This window comes from Columba livia, chromosome 21 (genome assembly GCF_036013475.1).
Source record: "Columba livia isolate bColLiv1 breed racing homer chromosome 21, bColLiv1.pat.W.v2, whole genome shotgun sequence".
Classification (NCBI taxonomy): Eukaryota; Metazoa; Chordata; class Aves; order Columbiformes; family Columbidae; genus Columba; species Columba livia.
The window spans coordinates 2187263-2204250 of NC_088622.1; positions in this window are offsets into that span (position 1 = coordinate 2187263).

Below are 16988 nucleotides of genomic sequence, written 5' to 3' on the forward strand. Positions count from 1 at the left end.
CCTGGCATTCAGTGTCTTGCATCTTTTTAGCATCTGGGCCTTGGTTCTTCACTTCAGGCTGAGCACGGACCTTTTGTCATTTGCCATCACAGGGTGACGGACCTTACAAAAGGTCTATCTTTGCTCTGTCACGCGAAGGCAACCAAAACATCTTTATTCCTTCTTCCTGGCCTGTAACAAAGCAAAAAGCTCCATTTTAACCATTCCCACCATCCAGGCAGAACTGGTTGCCAGGACAAGTGGTGGTGTCACCACAGACACCTTCTCCGCAGGTCTCACCACTTGGGGAGCTGGACCTTCCAAAGCCACCGTTGCCATCTGCAAATGTAACCACAGGCACAAAGGAATAAGCTGCAATAACAGAAAAGAAAAGAGAGGCTGGGCAGCTGTTCCTTCAGGAGCGAGGCCCTGGTGTTTTTCCTTGTGAAGCGTTTTCCTTGCCCACACAAAGACACTGATGACATTACCACCGGGTAGTAGCAGCGCCTGAAAACCATTGGGAAGAAACTAGGGATAGGAAAGCCCAGGCTGGTGTGTTTCTCCAGAGACCACACATGTGCTTTATTTATGAAGCAAAGAAACAAAACCTGAGTTGTCTGTCTTTTATATTAAAAAAAAATATAAAATAAAATACCTGAATAACAGAACTGTGTGGTCTGGCAGCGCCTCCGTATCCTTTGCTTAACTTACCGGAGAAACAAACACAACCTGCTTGAATTTTTATCACTTCACTCACATTTCTCTGCTGTTTAAGCTCTTGAGTAAGCCTGCAAAAGGAGGACAGCCTTGTGACCAGTGACTGCAATAGTCTGGGTTCTAGTAGGACTGATAAAGGACAATAAATGGTTTCAATTGTCAGAGGGACAATCATTAATATATTTTTTTTAATTGGCCTTGGTCGTATTTTGGGTGGTTTTGATTAGCCAAGCTCAGCTACTAAGCACCTGTCCAAAGCCTGTCTGGCCGTGGAAAAGTGAGTTAAATGGTTTGGCTGTGCCAGCCAACACTTTGCTGGTGAAACGAGGTGCTCAGGCCAGCACTGGCGCTTCTAGAAAGGAGAACGGTCCAGGACTATCTGCATTTATCACTCTGCAGGCTCTCCGGTCTCACTCCCTGGCATTTACTTACAGCTGTTTGATGCCTCCCCAAACAAATCATTTGAGCCCAAGAGGAGGGCAGCTCTTCCCTCAGACCATCTGCAGACAAACAAATGCAGCTACATGGGAACACTGTAATGAGTTTAGAGCTTGAAGTTCGGTGAAGCTCCCCAAAATCTGCATGCTTTTCTGACCTGAGCTGTACGTGTCTGCGAAAATAAGCCAGAAAGCTTGCGAAAGCTACAAGGTGGCTTTCAACTTATCCAGTATTTCTCCTTTCATTCCATCCATAAGATAACTTAGGAAGAACATTTCCAGAGCTTGGACCTTAAGGGTGAAGGTCTTAAGAAACAAAAGCTGTGGCTGAACATCCCCCACTTCAGAGATGTTCTAGAAATGTCCGAAGATAAATGATTAATAGAGGGGGCAGGGGGGAAATCTCTGCAATTCATTGTCGCTCCCAGAAAGTGTCTCGGTGAGGCTCATCTTATTCCTTCTTGCTCCATTTGAAATCTTTCATGTCTGTTTGGCTTCTGACACCCAGTTGTGCTGAGAACAACTCTTCTGGGTTCATCAAGCTGAAGGCAGTATAAATAAAAGTGAAATTAAATCTGTTGTGTGCAAAGCCAAGATACACCACATAAGACTCCTGTTCATGCTGGCGTGTGCGAATTAGTGAACTGCATCCACACAAATATACGTGTACAAGGCCAGACTTGAGAGTATCTCAGTCCAATTTGGATTTTAGGGCTAACGCAGCTGAGGTTGGAGTCAAACCAGGTCAGAGCCAAAATTACAAGCCAGCAAATACTGTTTGGGAGCTTGTGTGCTGAAGCGAGCTTGTGCCTTTGCCCATGAGCTTGTGTGGTTCTGTGGTGGCCCGAGTTATGATTTCAGAAAGGACAGAGAATAAGTAGCTGAGAATGAATAGTGTTATTTTTCCACAGCTCATTAAGCCTCTAATAAGTGACTCGCTGTGTTGCTTTTGGGAGGATGCTCTGTGGTTGCTGAGGAGAGGATGGTTAATGTGTTTATTTGTGTGTTGCAGTTTGGAAAATTGCTTAAGTTGTATTTTATTTTGGTTTTTGACTGTTTGGGTCAGAGCTGACAGCAGAGGCTGCCGGGGCTGATGAAGGGGAAGGCAGGCAGCAGGGAAAAGGGTTTTCCCCTCTCTGTTATACAGAGACATACAGACCCAACCCCTACCTCACCTTGCACAGAACCTTTATGCCCCACGTACCAGAGGCCTCCTCCTTGTTTTCTGATGGGAGATATGAGGGAAACAGCCTGGCTGGGTTGAAGGCAGCTTCCCTTAGGTGTATTTTCTACCTAAACTGTTTGATTCCTCCTCTGATAGCAGTGCTACCTGTACAGATACAAACTGAATCAAAAGCTGTGGCCTCTAAGACTCAAATAAGGGCAAACATGATGTGTTTGTGCTGGAGTTCATGCTGCACTGCCTCTAAAACTGCAGAGATGAGGTATCAATGTCAGTGTAGAAATTAAATCCACTGGAGCACACCCTCAGTTTTCTGTCTGGCTTTTACATGGTAGGAGAGGAAACCAACAGAGTCCTTGCTGCATCCCTCCAAGCCCATGTCAGCACACCCAAGCGCTATCTTTGACATCTCAGCATCCAGGATGTCTAAAACACAGTTCCCATCCCACTGCATGGGTATTGTCCAAGTCACTTTCCTCCCCAATGACATTTAAGAGCTGCAAAGCGGTTCCACAGCACACAAACCTCTAATAGGAAAAATCGCAGACTCCAGAGACACATGCAAAACTAAGCAGTGTGTCCTTCTGGGACACTTTCCTCTTCCAAAATACCCTGCAGATGTTAATGGTTACCCCGTTACAGAGAGGCTGGTCCCCCTGTTTTGCAGAGCCTGAAGCTGAGCTATTCAGTGGGTCAAATGATGCTGCCGGTAGGGTTGATGTCTTCTCATCCTCAGCCTTTCTGCATCCTGCATTCGAGCAGATGTACAAGCCAACTTCTTGGCAGCATAAAGCAACGTATGAAATCAGCCTTTTTACTGTCAAATTCGCCAGTATTTCATGGCATAATGAAGTTAATTGACTCAGTAGACCTGCAATTTCACACATAACAACTCACACGTTACTAAGCAAACAACAGTAATTCAGGAGCTGCAGTTTTTACAAAATGAGATCATGTCCATTCCATTTCTAACACAGCATTTCTGTTCGGTACTGACCTGACGCATAGGTGAAAGCAGTTTGCTTGTTTTACACCATTTTCACAAAGAGCTGGGACTAACCAGGGCTCAGTGTGGAGGTGAAATGTTTCCAAGAACAGGCAAAGACAACGGGTTCAATCCTAAAACTTCGACCAAAAGCCTGTGCAGCCTACTCAGAATTGTCCACAATTGTGCACAAGGCCTAGGAAACGGTTTTATCTTCAAAGCAGAGTTGATGTGGAACTGTAGTACTAACAACTCTCATTTATCTGGAGATATTGGCTTTTCCTCAGAGCTCTGAAGTCTGGAATAATGGGATGATGTGGTCCATTCAATATTCATTTAAAACATAAGTATTGACCATACCTGGTAAAATAGTTATATGTTAATACAGCTATTTGAGTTCACATCCCTAAGCTAACAAACCATCGCAGCAGACATGATGTGAACGTAAAGAAAGCAGGCAGAGTACAACCTATGAGGCCACATCCTAGTAAGACTTGCTTCTCTTCAACTGGGAACCAGCACCTTGCTTCTGGCTGGTTATCAGTGCATGGTCCAAATGTCCTTTCTGACAGGACAATGGAAATTGGGCGATAAAACGATAAACTTCAAGTTTGCCTGGAGAGAAGTTTTCCATCACATGAGGGAATGCGGTGGTGTTTACCACCGAGAGAGGACTGCAGGCCAGTTGGACACAGAGTTCAGTGTCAAAAGATGATGGAGAACTGAGCACCATTTATGGAGGCTTTGAAAGGAATAAACAGGAAAGCAAATGTCAGAGTGGGAAGGAATTTGCCTTCAAAATGGATGGCCTCCAAAGGCATCTACTCACAGTCTAACCATGATAATGATTTATTGTCTCCTTTGGGCTGGCTTGAACCTCGCTTGAGTGCCAAATGCAGATTATAGGTCTGCCTTGCCCCAGGGAAGACACGGTAGAAAATACAGACTTGCAGGGGAGATGCCAAGCAGGGAAAAAGCAGAGGAAAGGGGCTGGTTTTGCCAGGTATGGATCTTTGTCTTCCCCACTTCAATCCCAAATGGCTTGTAAACCGATTCTTGGTGGCCTTCAGCAAACTGTGGGCAAATTGCTCTTAAAACCAAAGGAGTGCGACCATGCAAAGGCTGCATCCCTCCATCGTCGGGAAATTAAAACCACCTTTAAAGGTAAAACGGTGCCATTTCATTGAGCGGTTGTGGGGGGAGTTTGGGCACTAAAGATAATTCATTCACTTGTTGTAACTACTAAGTTCTAGGAACTTCTCCCATACATGTGTTTGCATCAGCAGTAAAAATCAACAGCTGTTGATCCCCTTGGAAGGGAAATGTGGCAAAATAACGAGGTATTGGGAATTCAGTGTTGTCAGAACAGTATTTCCAACTTATCTCATGCAGTGGTTATTACCACAGACTTGTTACTAATGGAGAGACAAGACTTTGTAGAAATGTCTGGGGAAGGGGGCAAACCATCCTGAGTTCTCTGAATAAGAAAATGGTTCATATTTCTATCATATAAATCCCAGTGTGGTCACATAGATGTGGTTGCCTACCAATATCTCATGCTTAAAAGCATATATTAATGCTATACTATGCTTAAAAGCTTAATATTAATAGTAGAAAGAGAAAAGGTCCAGCAAAGACTAAGAGGTATAATCGGAAGTCTAGAACCATGTTTTATAAAGACAGGTTAAATAGATTATAACCATTCTGCTTGGAGAAATGTTAATGAAGGGGACAATAAGAGTCTACAAAATCAAATAAAGCACAGAGGAGGAATAAGGTAGACGCAATTTCTTGTGATCTGTGGCAAAGGAGTGTGCAGACCCCAGAACTAGACTGTTTCCCCACATTGTCATTTGTTGACAAGAGGATTTTGGAGATGTAGCCAACACCCTCAGAGAACCGAGTGGGTGAAGCACGTAAGCCTGGCTTTGCGCAAAGTGAATCAAGATGACATTCATTCCAGGAAATTTGTTTTCATTCACGGGAGAATTTAATTAGCCATGGAAGGAACTCTAATTATGCTTAAGAAAAAAGTCTTGGGATACATGTGACTGAGAGCCAGTCATTTTCTATTGTTTCGAAAGTAAACACTGGAGGCCCAGGCAATTTTTAGATCATCCGAGTTACAACAAAAATAACAAAGATGGAGAAAGTTGATTCAAACTTTTAAAAAAGGCAGCAAAGTGCTTCCCGTGAGCATGGTGCCTGCATCTCCTGGCAAGCACACACTTGCCAACCAAAGTACAACTTCACCATGTTTGAAAGAAACCGTGATGGGTTCTACTCTAGTGATTTCCTTGGGGCGGTCCCTTGGGAATGCGGGTCAAGCTTTTGCTTTCTATCTCCTTTTATTTGAAAGCAGCTATTCCTTGGCCAGCAAATGGGCCAGACCCATAAAATGAGCAGGCGTTGGAGATCTGAGGATGCTGGAGAGAGTGCAGATTGCTACACATTAAAACACTTGAGTCTTTATAATGAGATTAGACTGAATTTACTTTAAATAGAATAACCAAAGTCTGGGCTCCTCTTCTGTTTTCCTGGCCTCACAATGCACTTGCCTCATTGCCACCTATAACCCTCCAAAAATTAAGACTTAAGACTCCAGAAGAGTGATATTGCATTAAAGATATACCGCAACATTCAGGCTAATTCCTAGGGCTCGACAACCCTGCCCAGGGCAAGTCGCTTTGCTTTCCAGGGCCTCAGTGTTTTCTTCTGTAACTGAGGCAGAAGAAACCCTGACTTGCCTACAGATGTGCATGTGAGGCTTAATGAGGCTTGATTAATGTTATCAAAGCACTTTGAGATCCCTGGTAGGATAAGAAGCTTCCCAAATGCCAAACAAGTGCTCTTTCCAGATGAGTTAGGTCTAACTCAATCCCCGTGAGAGCACACAGATGGTATTTCCCTCGGTAATGCTGTTGGATTTTGGCTACGAGGAGGGAGCTCTTTGGTTCTTGGCTACAGAATCACGTAAGACAAACATCCTGAGGCTGGTGACCATCTGGAAGACTCTGATTAGTGGTAACATCTGCCTTTAGTCTCTGGACACCAGATGGCAGAAAATGACTTGGTGCCCTGTCCAGGAAACCCAGCCTAGCCCAGAAGATCTGTTCTTCTAGTAGGTAAAGCAATATTTTTAAGTCTATGGCTCTGTAGTGTGTGCTACGGGGTTCTGTGAAGGGCTGTGATATCACCCAAGGGGAGAAGACTTAGAACATGGGGCAATTAACTCGCTTCAATAGCACTGAAACAACCTTAGGACGTGTGCAGGAGACAAGCACCTACACAAACATCTTTTCCTCTTTGGCTTTCCCAGTTTTGGGTTAGAGCTTTATAAAGCGATGGGTGCATTAACCTCTGGAGCAAGAGGACATTTGAAAAACTCTGAGTTAAGAGCAAAGAACATTTCTTAACAAATTTGGTGGCCTTTTTTAAGCAGATAAAAAATAAACCAGAGCGGCTGATTAAAGTCAAGGTTCAGATAGAAAGCAGGTAGTTTTTAGAGTGCAGGTAGTGGATTCTCACACTGCTGTATTGTTCGAGTAGTTTTCTGTATCGCTGTGTTACTTTTATCTTACTGTAGTTTGCAGATTTTGGAAGGAAAGAGACTGGTTGATTTTCTGTGGATTTGCTCAGCACCTAATGCAGCAGTGGCCATAGTAATAATAGACAATACAAGAAGAAAGAGCGAACACGTTAGAGGAACTCTACTAAAACTATGAGATGAAATGTAGCTATTTACAGTCCGCACAGCCCTTTCTTCTGTATCAGCTCTCCGAGACCCAATCCTAAGATGCATTCATCAGGTGTCACCTTCCATTAATGGGCTTTGGATTAATTAGTCAATGATCCTTTTCATTAATTATTGATCCCATTGGACCAGGCCTTTCGGAAGCAGGTGACAATGAACACGAAGAGGGATCCTTGGTGGCAGCTCTGTGTTAACTGAGATTTGGCAGCTCCCGGATCGGCCCGACGCGGCTGGAGCTTTTCCAGGCCCCGAAAATTGATGCTTTCAGGCAGATTGGATGGGAGCTGACCACCCACCCTCACCGCGCTTTATTTACACAGGAACAGTAATCCGGATCGCCTCAGCGAGGGTGTGCGCAGGCAGACATACATACACGCATGCGTCGTCTGTGCTTCCTTAACCTCTTCATGGCCATTGTGGCTCTAGTCCTGTGTCTTAGTGTCGGAAACCCAGGGAAATAATCCTGCTACGGCACTGCTGAGAGTGCGGGGAAATGCAAAAGATCTGGAGGTTTTATTCTATCAGACCGGGGGATATTGGGGATTCTGCACTGCCCGATTTTAGGACATTCAGTGTGGCAGGAGTCTCACTAGCTCAGCGCTATTTCAAATTTCCCTTCTCTGTGAGATCTGTAAGATTTCAGTGCTGATGAAGTCGGACTTCAAACCAGATTCAAATGTGACCTCAAACCCTGAAACAAACCTCAGCCCATCTGGCTCTCAGTCAAGAGGAGCACATATTTCATTTATTTTGGCCAATTTCTGCTTTGAACAGTGACCTCCACCCAGTTCTCAGCAACCTCGCTTGTGAGCTCTTTGCAAGCCTGGCTGCAGGTAAACACAGCAGAGACTGGAATCACAACCTGATTTTGCTCCTCCTCGGTGTTTAATCACAACCCCTCCTTTTCGAAAAGCCTTTATGCTGTACATAGTGGGGTGTCTTTGCAAACTGAATTTTTGTACTGTGGCCACATCGAAACCTCTGTATTTTTTATTCCCTCGCATCTGCTTATGAGATGGAACTGAGAGTAAACCTGTTCCCAATTAAAAACACACCAGTGCCCTCATACGTGAGAAATGTGCATTACTGGCTGCACAGGGGAAACTCCTACAAGATTTTATGGGGTCTTCTTTCTCAGCACGACCTGATGGTTCAGGCTTCTTTTCCATGCTCAAATTCCCATCTCTTATATTCCTTTTCTCCTCTATTTTGAAATGAGAAGAGCTTCTTTCCGTGCTCACTGCAGAGCTGGATGCTGACAAGAAGGAGCTGAGTGCTTTACACTTTGGACAACTCTTCATCACATCCATGGGCTTTGCTGTGTTCAGGCAGGTATTATCTTGTCCCCTCTTCGACTATAATTCTTGCAACCGTAACAACACAGAGAAAGTGGTTGTTCTCAAGTTGTGTGTTCTGTTGTGGCTTTTTGTTTATCTTGTGGGCTCTTAAAAACCAGTTTGCGTACGTCGCTGTTATTCCATCCTTCGTCTGCAAGCCCGTGGCCCTGTGCAGGGGATTCAAAACCACAGATGAGTGTAGGAAATGAATGTATAAAGCAGCGCATTAGCGTGGCGCCTGCCAGCAGTGCCATGAGGACACAGGGGACACCGCCTGTCCCCGTCCCACCCTAAACCCCACTGGAAAGGGTTTAAGTCACTGTTGGAAGGTTCTTCATCTTGGCCTCCGAATCCACCTCTGCAGAAGGTTTGGCCAAGTGGCATCGTAAAATCTGAGAGGGAAAAAAGCACCCGAGGTTTGGTGACTGCGGGATGATGTGTTTTCATGCTCTCCGTTGTTTTACAGCTCTTGCAAGTATGTACGCAGGAGAAAAAAATAAACCAATTGGTTTCACTTCGTGCAGGGGAGTTGCTCAAAAACTCAGCTGGACTGCAAAGAGGATCAATCGCTTCTGCTTGTCGGCAGAGGAAATAGCGAATCACACACTGATCTGTTCCCTCAGCGCCCAAACTCCTTCAGTTAACAAATTATTTCTTACCAAAGATAGTCCCCCATGTGCTTGCAAAATCAATTTGTGTCCAGCGTACGGAGTAACAAAATTGTTCTTATTTTACTCCTGGTTACAGTGAGATCCCAGGTCAGCATCACATCCACTGAAGCCTTTAGACCTGAGGAGAGCTCAGCCCAGCGCAGGATTAGGCCCAGCACGCACCATCTAGGCTGACCTAGGCTGCAATTCCCTGCTTGGTGATGCAGGTCCCAGCCCTGTGTGGGTTGGGCTCCCACTGAACATTGCTGTAACGTTGTCTTTGTTGGCTTAATTTTCTAATAACATATTTCACTGAGCGATGCAGCCAGACTGGAGCCATAACCCAGAACAGCAGCTGGCATGAAAAACTCTACTGTATTTCTGACACTGGGGTCTTTTATAGACGGGGTATCATGGTTTCAGCACCAGTGCAATTGCAACCGAGTATTAAATATCCCAATTAGTGCAATTCACAGTTATCGACAATGCTGTTTTCTTTCTAACATTGACCGAGAACAAGAAGATGTCCTGTGCGAATCTGAAAGCTTCAGGAGGAGGAGGTGTTTATCACCGGGATGCTCCGGGGTTTAACGTATGGATCTCCAAAGCTCCTGTGGGGCAGTGCATAGGCAACACATGAGTTTTCTTAGGTATAGAATAGACTCATCAGCCTAATCCACCATCTCAGAGGGGCGGCTGTGGAGCAACAGGTATTGTGGCAAATGGGATTTTTTGGGCTCCGGCTTGCAAACAGCAGAGCTGCGAAATGAGAAGTCAGTTGGCCGAGTTGGAATACATTTGCTCAGCAGAAATCTGTATCTACTGCTTTAGCACCCACACAAGCCTCCGCACGCATTCATTCTGCATTTCCACCTGCTTTGTGGAAATGACAAGAAGAAAGCTCTGAAAGATTATTGAGCACACGCTGCCAGTGAGATGCAGGGTTGGCTTCTGCAGGGTTGACTCCCAAGGATCAACGAGAAATGGTCAATGATAAATGATCATTTTTATCCCCGTTTCTATCTTTTTGTGTGTGTGTTTGTTTTCTCCACCTTCAGTATCTTCCTTTCTAAAGCCAGAGGGAAAGGACCCAGCTGCAAAAAGACGCTGGATTTCAAGAGTCAAAAAACAGTAAAAAAAATCATAACTGCCTTTTAAATAAACATCAGTGTTACTGATCCCATTGTTTATGACTCTCCGTTCCAGCCCATTTCACTGACAAAAGCCAAGTGAAATTAGCGTTTGATGCCTGCAAAGCCATGGAAAGCCATAGGCCTCCCATGAAAGGGGAAGCGAGGAATAAACAGACTGATTGCACGGCAGAACTTGCGTGTCGGCTTAGAAAGAAATCAGTGAATCACAGGTTGTTTTCAGTGGGGAGAAGAAAAATCACATTCTGGGTAACCCAAGGAACGGGGACGCTGGGACAATCCAAGACGTCAGGGCTGTTGTGCAGCGCAAGGAGACCTGAGATAAATGGAAGGAGCTCCCTTTAGCTCCAGTGTGCCTGGAATAACTGGTCTGGTGCTTCTAATCCTGTCTGCAAGGACAGGTCCTTCCAACTATCAATACATTTTTAGCTGTTCTGTAATATCTCTGAGCCTGTCTTCTTTTCTTGACTCCGAATAATCCCTCTCCCAGCCCCTGTTAACTCAGCCTCTTGCAATTCCCCAACCAAGGAATCTGCAGCCACGTCCAACCTGCTCCTGGTTCGTGCCTGCTCTTTGCTAGCGGTTCTTCAAAACTGCACTTCTTGGGTCACAAAGGAATCCCTGGTCAATCTGGACCTTGGCCTGAATGTGGAAAGGGAACGCGGTGGGAAGAAAGGGCCTTTGATGTCTTATTTCATCTGCACGGTGTGGAGAGCCAAGTGCTTTAGAATAAACAAGGTGTCAGAGGCAGGCGAGCGATGGACGTTTCCCAAGCGTTCCCCTGCCTGCTGATGCAATCTCTGGTCTTGCACGTGCCCTGGCTAAGGCTGAGCTCTGCAAGGACGAGTAGAGGCAGACGTGCTGTCAATCTGGGATCACTGACATTGGAAGGGACCTCAAGAGGTCTCTAGACCAAACTACTGCTCAAAGCTTTGGGGACAGACCAAGTTACTCAAGGCTTTACCCAGCTGGGTTTTGAAAACCTATATAGCTGAAAACTACACAACCTCTCTGGGCAAGATGTTCCGATAACTGACTGTTTGCATGATGAAAAAGGTTTCATTTAGTCCAGTTTGAGCCTCTCTGATTTCAACGTGTCCATTGCCTCTTGTCCTCCTGCCATACACCACTGTGAAGAGCCTGGATCTGTCTTCTTGGTAACTTCTCACAGGTTTTGTAAGCTTGATATTAACCCCCCCCCACAACTCTTCTTCTTCTGGGATCCTTGGACAGGGATTTATAGACACATGGCAGGTTTTCTAAGAGCAAATGGAGAAGAAAGCTGTTGCTGGTGCCCTGTAATGAGGATAAAGTTCCTCTTATCACAGCTGGAATTAAAATCAAGGTCATTTTACCTCTTCAAGTTCCTCCTTTTCATCTCAGTCCTTCTCCAAACAGGCATCTGTCTCCTTGTGAGTGACCCCAGCCCTTAGGACAGCTGGGACAGCATCCCTGTCTAGTGGCCGATTCCACCCTGTTGCAATATTGATGTATTTCTTGCTGGTTTTCGCTCTTTGGGACCCTGCAGCTTCCTGATCGCTGCATTTCGTTTGTCTCAGGTTTTAGAATTTATTTCGGTGACTCCAGTCCTGATGTCTGAGAGGGGCTGAAAATAGTAACTCAGTCTGATCTTATCTGCAGCTATTAGAGACTTCAATTATGTCCTCCCGGGACTATCTGTTACTCCTAAGAAATGAGATCTTGCTTATTGTTTTCTTACCCCTCTCCCTATCCTCATAAACCTTCCAGCTATGAGTTTTGCTTTGATGAAGCTTTTTGGGAGCGAGATTGGAGTTTTATAAAGTGTAAGATAATAAGGCGTTTCCATAAGTCCAGCTATGCCTGGATCCCAAAGGCCTTGGACAGCTTTGCTCTGAGAAAAGGTAATGTTATTATCAATTTACTGAGGGAGAAACTGAGGCATGGAGTACTTTTCAGTTTCATTTTGAGAACTATTTCCACGGGGTTCTGTTGGAATAACAGTTACATGGCACATTAGGAACTCAGGGCAACCCCACCAAACATCTCACTAACCAGGGGTCCCTGTGAAAGGGCGATTGGGAATGGTAAATGAAACTAGAATAGCTCTAACTTTTTAAACCTCTTGTGCACAGCACCTCAGATTTGGGACAATCCTCATATGGCTGGAGATTCCTTTAACATTCTTACAGTCAAACTCAGCAGGAATTGTTTTTAGGAAGGGACACAGGGCAGAATTCACGGAGAAGCCACAAGAGACCGGCTGCGAATTAGGGCTGAGACACATGGAAATATTGCACACGCAAACATGCAGTGTGTAAATGTCTAAAGAACTGCAACAGATACAGAAATTCACCTAAATCTGTGTTAGGTCCTGGACTCCTTCATGGGTCCTGGCCTGGAGCTCAGCACGGCGCATTTACAGCACACAGAACGCTCGTTTTCTTGAGGTCATGACGTGGAAAGAAAGACAAATATATTAGACAAGATAAGATCAGAAAGATTAGACCCCAAACTCCAGTTCTTAGCACCTCAGTTGCTGGGATGTTTGCAATCAAGATCTACTATCTCTGGCTTGAGTCCTTCGCTAAAGTAAATACTTAAAGTAAATATTTGTAACTCTTGCGGCTGGGATCTGTTCTGGATAAATGTTTTTGCAGTGTCTTGCGCTACGATGCTTCAAAGCCAACTGGAGCCATTTGGCAGCACCCCACATCAGTTGATCACTGGCAACACCAACCACCTCTCCAAAGACAGTGTTATTAATTTTTCAGCCCCTTCTGTTGCTCATGTACTCACTTTGTCGCTCATGTACTCACTTTGCACTAGAGGCTCCTCGTGTGGAGCTTCTCTACTCATCCGACACTTCAGATTCCAATCCTGCACATCTAGAAGTAAACAGATGACGTAGCAGGACTCGCGTTCCCTGGGTCTTGGCTGTCAAGCAAAGCAGGGGGTGATCTGGACCACCAGAAGATGGGGCTTGTGGCCTTAGGTGACTGGATGTCCTTTGGCTGTGCCAGGCAGGGGCGATGGCCTCGGCATCTCCAAAATCCAGAATGAGGTGGGTGTGCAGGCTTGTGGCTTTTCGACTTTTCATCAAAACATGAATCAGCGTTGAGATTTTTCCACTTTTCTTTTTTCCCTATGTTTCCATCAAACCCGATAACAAAGAGGAGAGGATGTGGAAAGTATGACTGGATTTTATGCAATGTTTGTGACCTGGGTATAAAAGGTGTGAAAGCTCAACAACAGCGCTGAATGAGACCAGAGCTGGATCAGTCGATACCCACCATGGCAGAAATTAATATTCCCGCATTACAGACTGATCCGAATGGGACCCCGGGCAGGGCTGGAACCACCTTGGGACATGGAATAGAATCCTAGATTTAATTTGGTTGGGAGAGACCCTCAAGATCATCAAGTCCAACCGTTAACTCCTAGATTCAATCAGTGCATTGATCATTTTTAATAGGTTTCATTTCTACCTATTTTCAACACGAAAGTTCAAGGAGGAGTCACACACAGACATTTTTTGGAACTGAATTCTTCCTTGATTATTTGGGGGGAAAGATTCCCTTAAAAACCCTCAATTTGACAACTCAAATCACTTGTATCTTCAGCTGATCAAACCACAGAAAATCTTGACGCGGGGGGGACGCGCTGACTGGGTTTGGGTTTGTTTGGCTTGTTCTATAGTGGCCACTGCATTCAAAAGCTGTTTTCCTTCCACCTGCCAGCCCTCCCCCAACAACAACAAAGCCCTTTGATGTAACATTTTGGGCCAGTTTAACCACAAACAGACAAGGAAGAATCATCCAGAGATTTTGGCAAATCATAGCTGCATTTTTTCCATAACAGGCACAGTTAATGATCTTTCCATAATCCCCAGTTCTTGCAGCTCCCAGATGGTGTCTGAGCTTCACTGACCCAAATGAAGATCATCATTTTTAGTTAGTTTGCTTTCTGCGTTTTTTGGGGGGGTATCTGTGGGCTCCTACAAATTTTTGGCTTTAAAACCTATGTGTGCATTATCAGTGACTAATTACAAGGAAAACTATGTTGGCTCCATCCTCAATAATACCTTCAGAATTCCGTTTCTGAATAGGAAAACGTTTCTCCTTTTCTTCCCGATCATCCATTAAGTCTGTGTTAAGCAGCAGATGCTTATTAGAGAACACAGATTTTGTCATAAACAACTGTCTTTGGATGCCGCTTAAATTCCTGCTTTGATTTTTTAACCCAAGAAACACGTCCCGTTATTTGCTCTTCAAGGCACGTAGTGACATCTGGTGACCGAACCGCATAGAGCGAGAAAACAGGAAAATAGCGCATTCCAAATAACCACCTTGATTCGGTAACAAATCTGAAAGTTAATTTGAAGTATTTATGAAAAAAAAAACGAAGTCTTATTATAAATGCATCCTTACCGTGACTTTCTCAGTGTGTAGATGCTGAGATGTCTCTGATTTCAGTGGAACAGCAGCAAAAAACATTGTGTTCCAATCTTATTTCAAGTTTGAATAGATCTTCATAGTGGTTTTAAGTTATTAATGCACTGGCGAAGCGTGTTTATTGCTTCTCTGTGCTTCCACCTCAGCAAATACATCAACAGAAATACTTAATACTGAGCAGGTAAGTTAAATGCTCACTATGGGCTACATAAGATGCACCTTTTGCTCTCTGCTTAGGAACTGACCTATATGCTAATAATATATTGAATTTGCCAAAGCTTTCCTTGCGTCAGAGGGGACCGTGACACTTTGATGTTAAAAGGGAAAACTACAGAATGTACTTTTTACAAACACCTCCAAGAAAAGTCCGAGCAGGTAATTGAGAACTGTTAGTGAGAACCAGGACAGTGCTGACCCGAAGTAACGTGGGCTTACCCAGAATCCTCTTGCGCGTTTGGGGTCAAATAATGGGTTTATTTACCTAAACCAGAATGTTTCTCTGGACCAGGGCTCAAAATGTGCTTCCAAGGTCTGGGCAGCAGCAGCAAGAACACGCTTGTTTTATAAAGAAGGGGCCACCTCCCATCAGCAGAAAGTCCCGATTAAGCGGAATCTTCGAGGCACAGAGAAGCCTTTTTTGGGGTATTTTTCCTCTCAATAGGGCACTTTCGTTTTCAAGAGGCCCGGCAGCCCTTGTGAGAGCAGCTGATGTGGAGCAGGGGTTACTGTGGCGAGGGCGATCACACCCCCGCTCCTCGTCTTGAAAAAGCCTCCGGGAGGGCTTTTCCAGCTCCTGGTGCTGGAAGGGACAATGGGCTTGTGGCACGGGTGAGTGGCACCCACGCTGTGCTGCAGCAGCGGGTGTGGTAACTCGTGCACTGGGGTGTAGAGGTTGTCACCTTTTACTAGTTAGACTCTCACCTATTGCCACTGTCTCATACCGTTGCTGACCATGGTCTGGACCAGAAACAGAGCTTGTCTGAAGACTGTAGCAACTCAGACGGACTGTCTGCCCTGAACCGTGGCTGTTCGGGTTTCTGGCTGCAGGGAGTGCCAGAGCCTGCTGCTGCCGGGTGAGGATGGCCAGCATCCCACCCGTGTGAGGGGTGAGCAGGTGCAAGACCTGCTCTACATGGCTGCAAAGCTTAAGGAGGAGATTGAGACACTGAGGACCATCAGGGAGCGTGAAAAGGAAATCGAGTGGTGGAGTAACTCCCTGGTGTGCCACTCAGAGAGGCTCCAGGGGATACTCCCCAAAAGGTGATGAACCCCTTGCCCTGTCAGGCAGAGGGAGAAGACCTGAGACAGCCCCTGGCTTGTCGCTGTTGGACAGAGGTAGGGGACAGAACAGATGACGAGGGTTGGAAGCGAGTTCCAGTTTGGGACAGGAATTAGCAGAGCTCCTTTGGAGAGCTTTAAACTAGGCTCAAAGGGGGATGGGGTGGTAGCTGGGCTTGCATCAGTGGCACATCACTCTAGAGTTGAAGGCTGGGAGGCCTCCCATACCCCTGGGGTGAAATGGGTGTGCTCAGCTCGCTCTCTGAAATGCCTGCACACCAATGCGTGCAGCGTGGGGAATAAGCAGGAGTTAGAAACCTGTGTTAGGGCAGGAGATTATGACCTAGTGGCAATTACGGAGACACGGTGGGACAGCACACGTGACTGGCATGTGGTCGTGGGTGGCTGTGTCCTGTTCAGGAAAGACAGGCCAGCCAGGCGTGCTGGTGGAGTTGCTCTTTATGTGACAGAGCAACTACAATGTATTGAGTATTGTCCAGGCACGGATGAGGAGCGAGACGAGAGTCTATGGGTGAACGTTAAGGGGCAGGCTGGCAAGGGTGATCCTATTGTGGGTGTCTATTATAGGCCACCAGATCAGGGTGAGGAAGTTGACAATGCCTCTACAGAGAGCTGGGAGCAGCCTCACAGTCACAGGCCCTGGTTGTGCTGGGGGATTTGAACTTCCCTGATGTTTGCTGGAAGGACTGCTCGGCCGGCCAGCCACAGTCTAGGAGGTCCAGTTCTGGGCCCCTCAGTTCCAGCAGGACAGGGAACTGCTGGAGAGAGTCCAGCGCAGCCACCAAGATGCTGAAGGGAGTGGAGCATCTCCCGTGTGAGGAAAGGCTGAGGGAGCTGGGGCTCTGGAGCTGGACAAGAGGAGACTGAGGGGTGACCTCATTCATGGTTACAGATATCTAAAGGGTGAGTGTCAGGAGGATGGAGCCAGGCTCTTCTCGGTGACAACCAGTGATAGGACAAGGGGCAATGGGTTCAAACTGGAACACAGGAGGTTCCACTTAAATATGAGAAGAAACTTATTCATGGTGAGGGTGGCAGAGCCTGGCCCAGGCTGCCCAGGGGG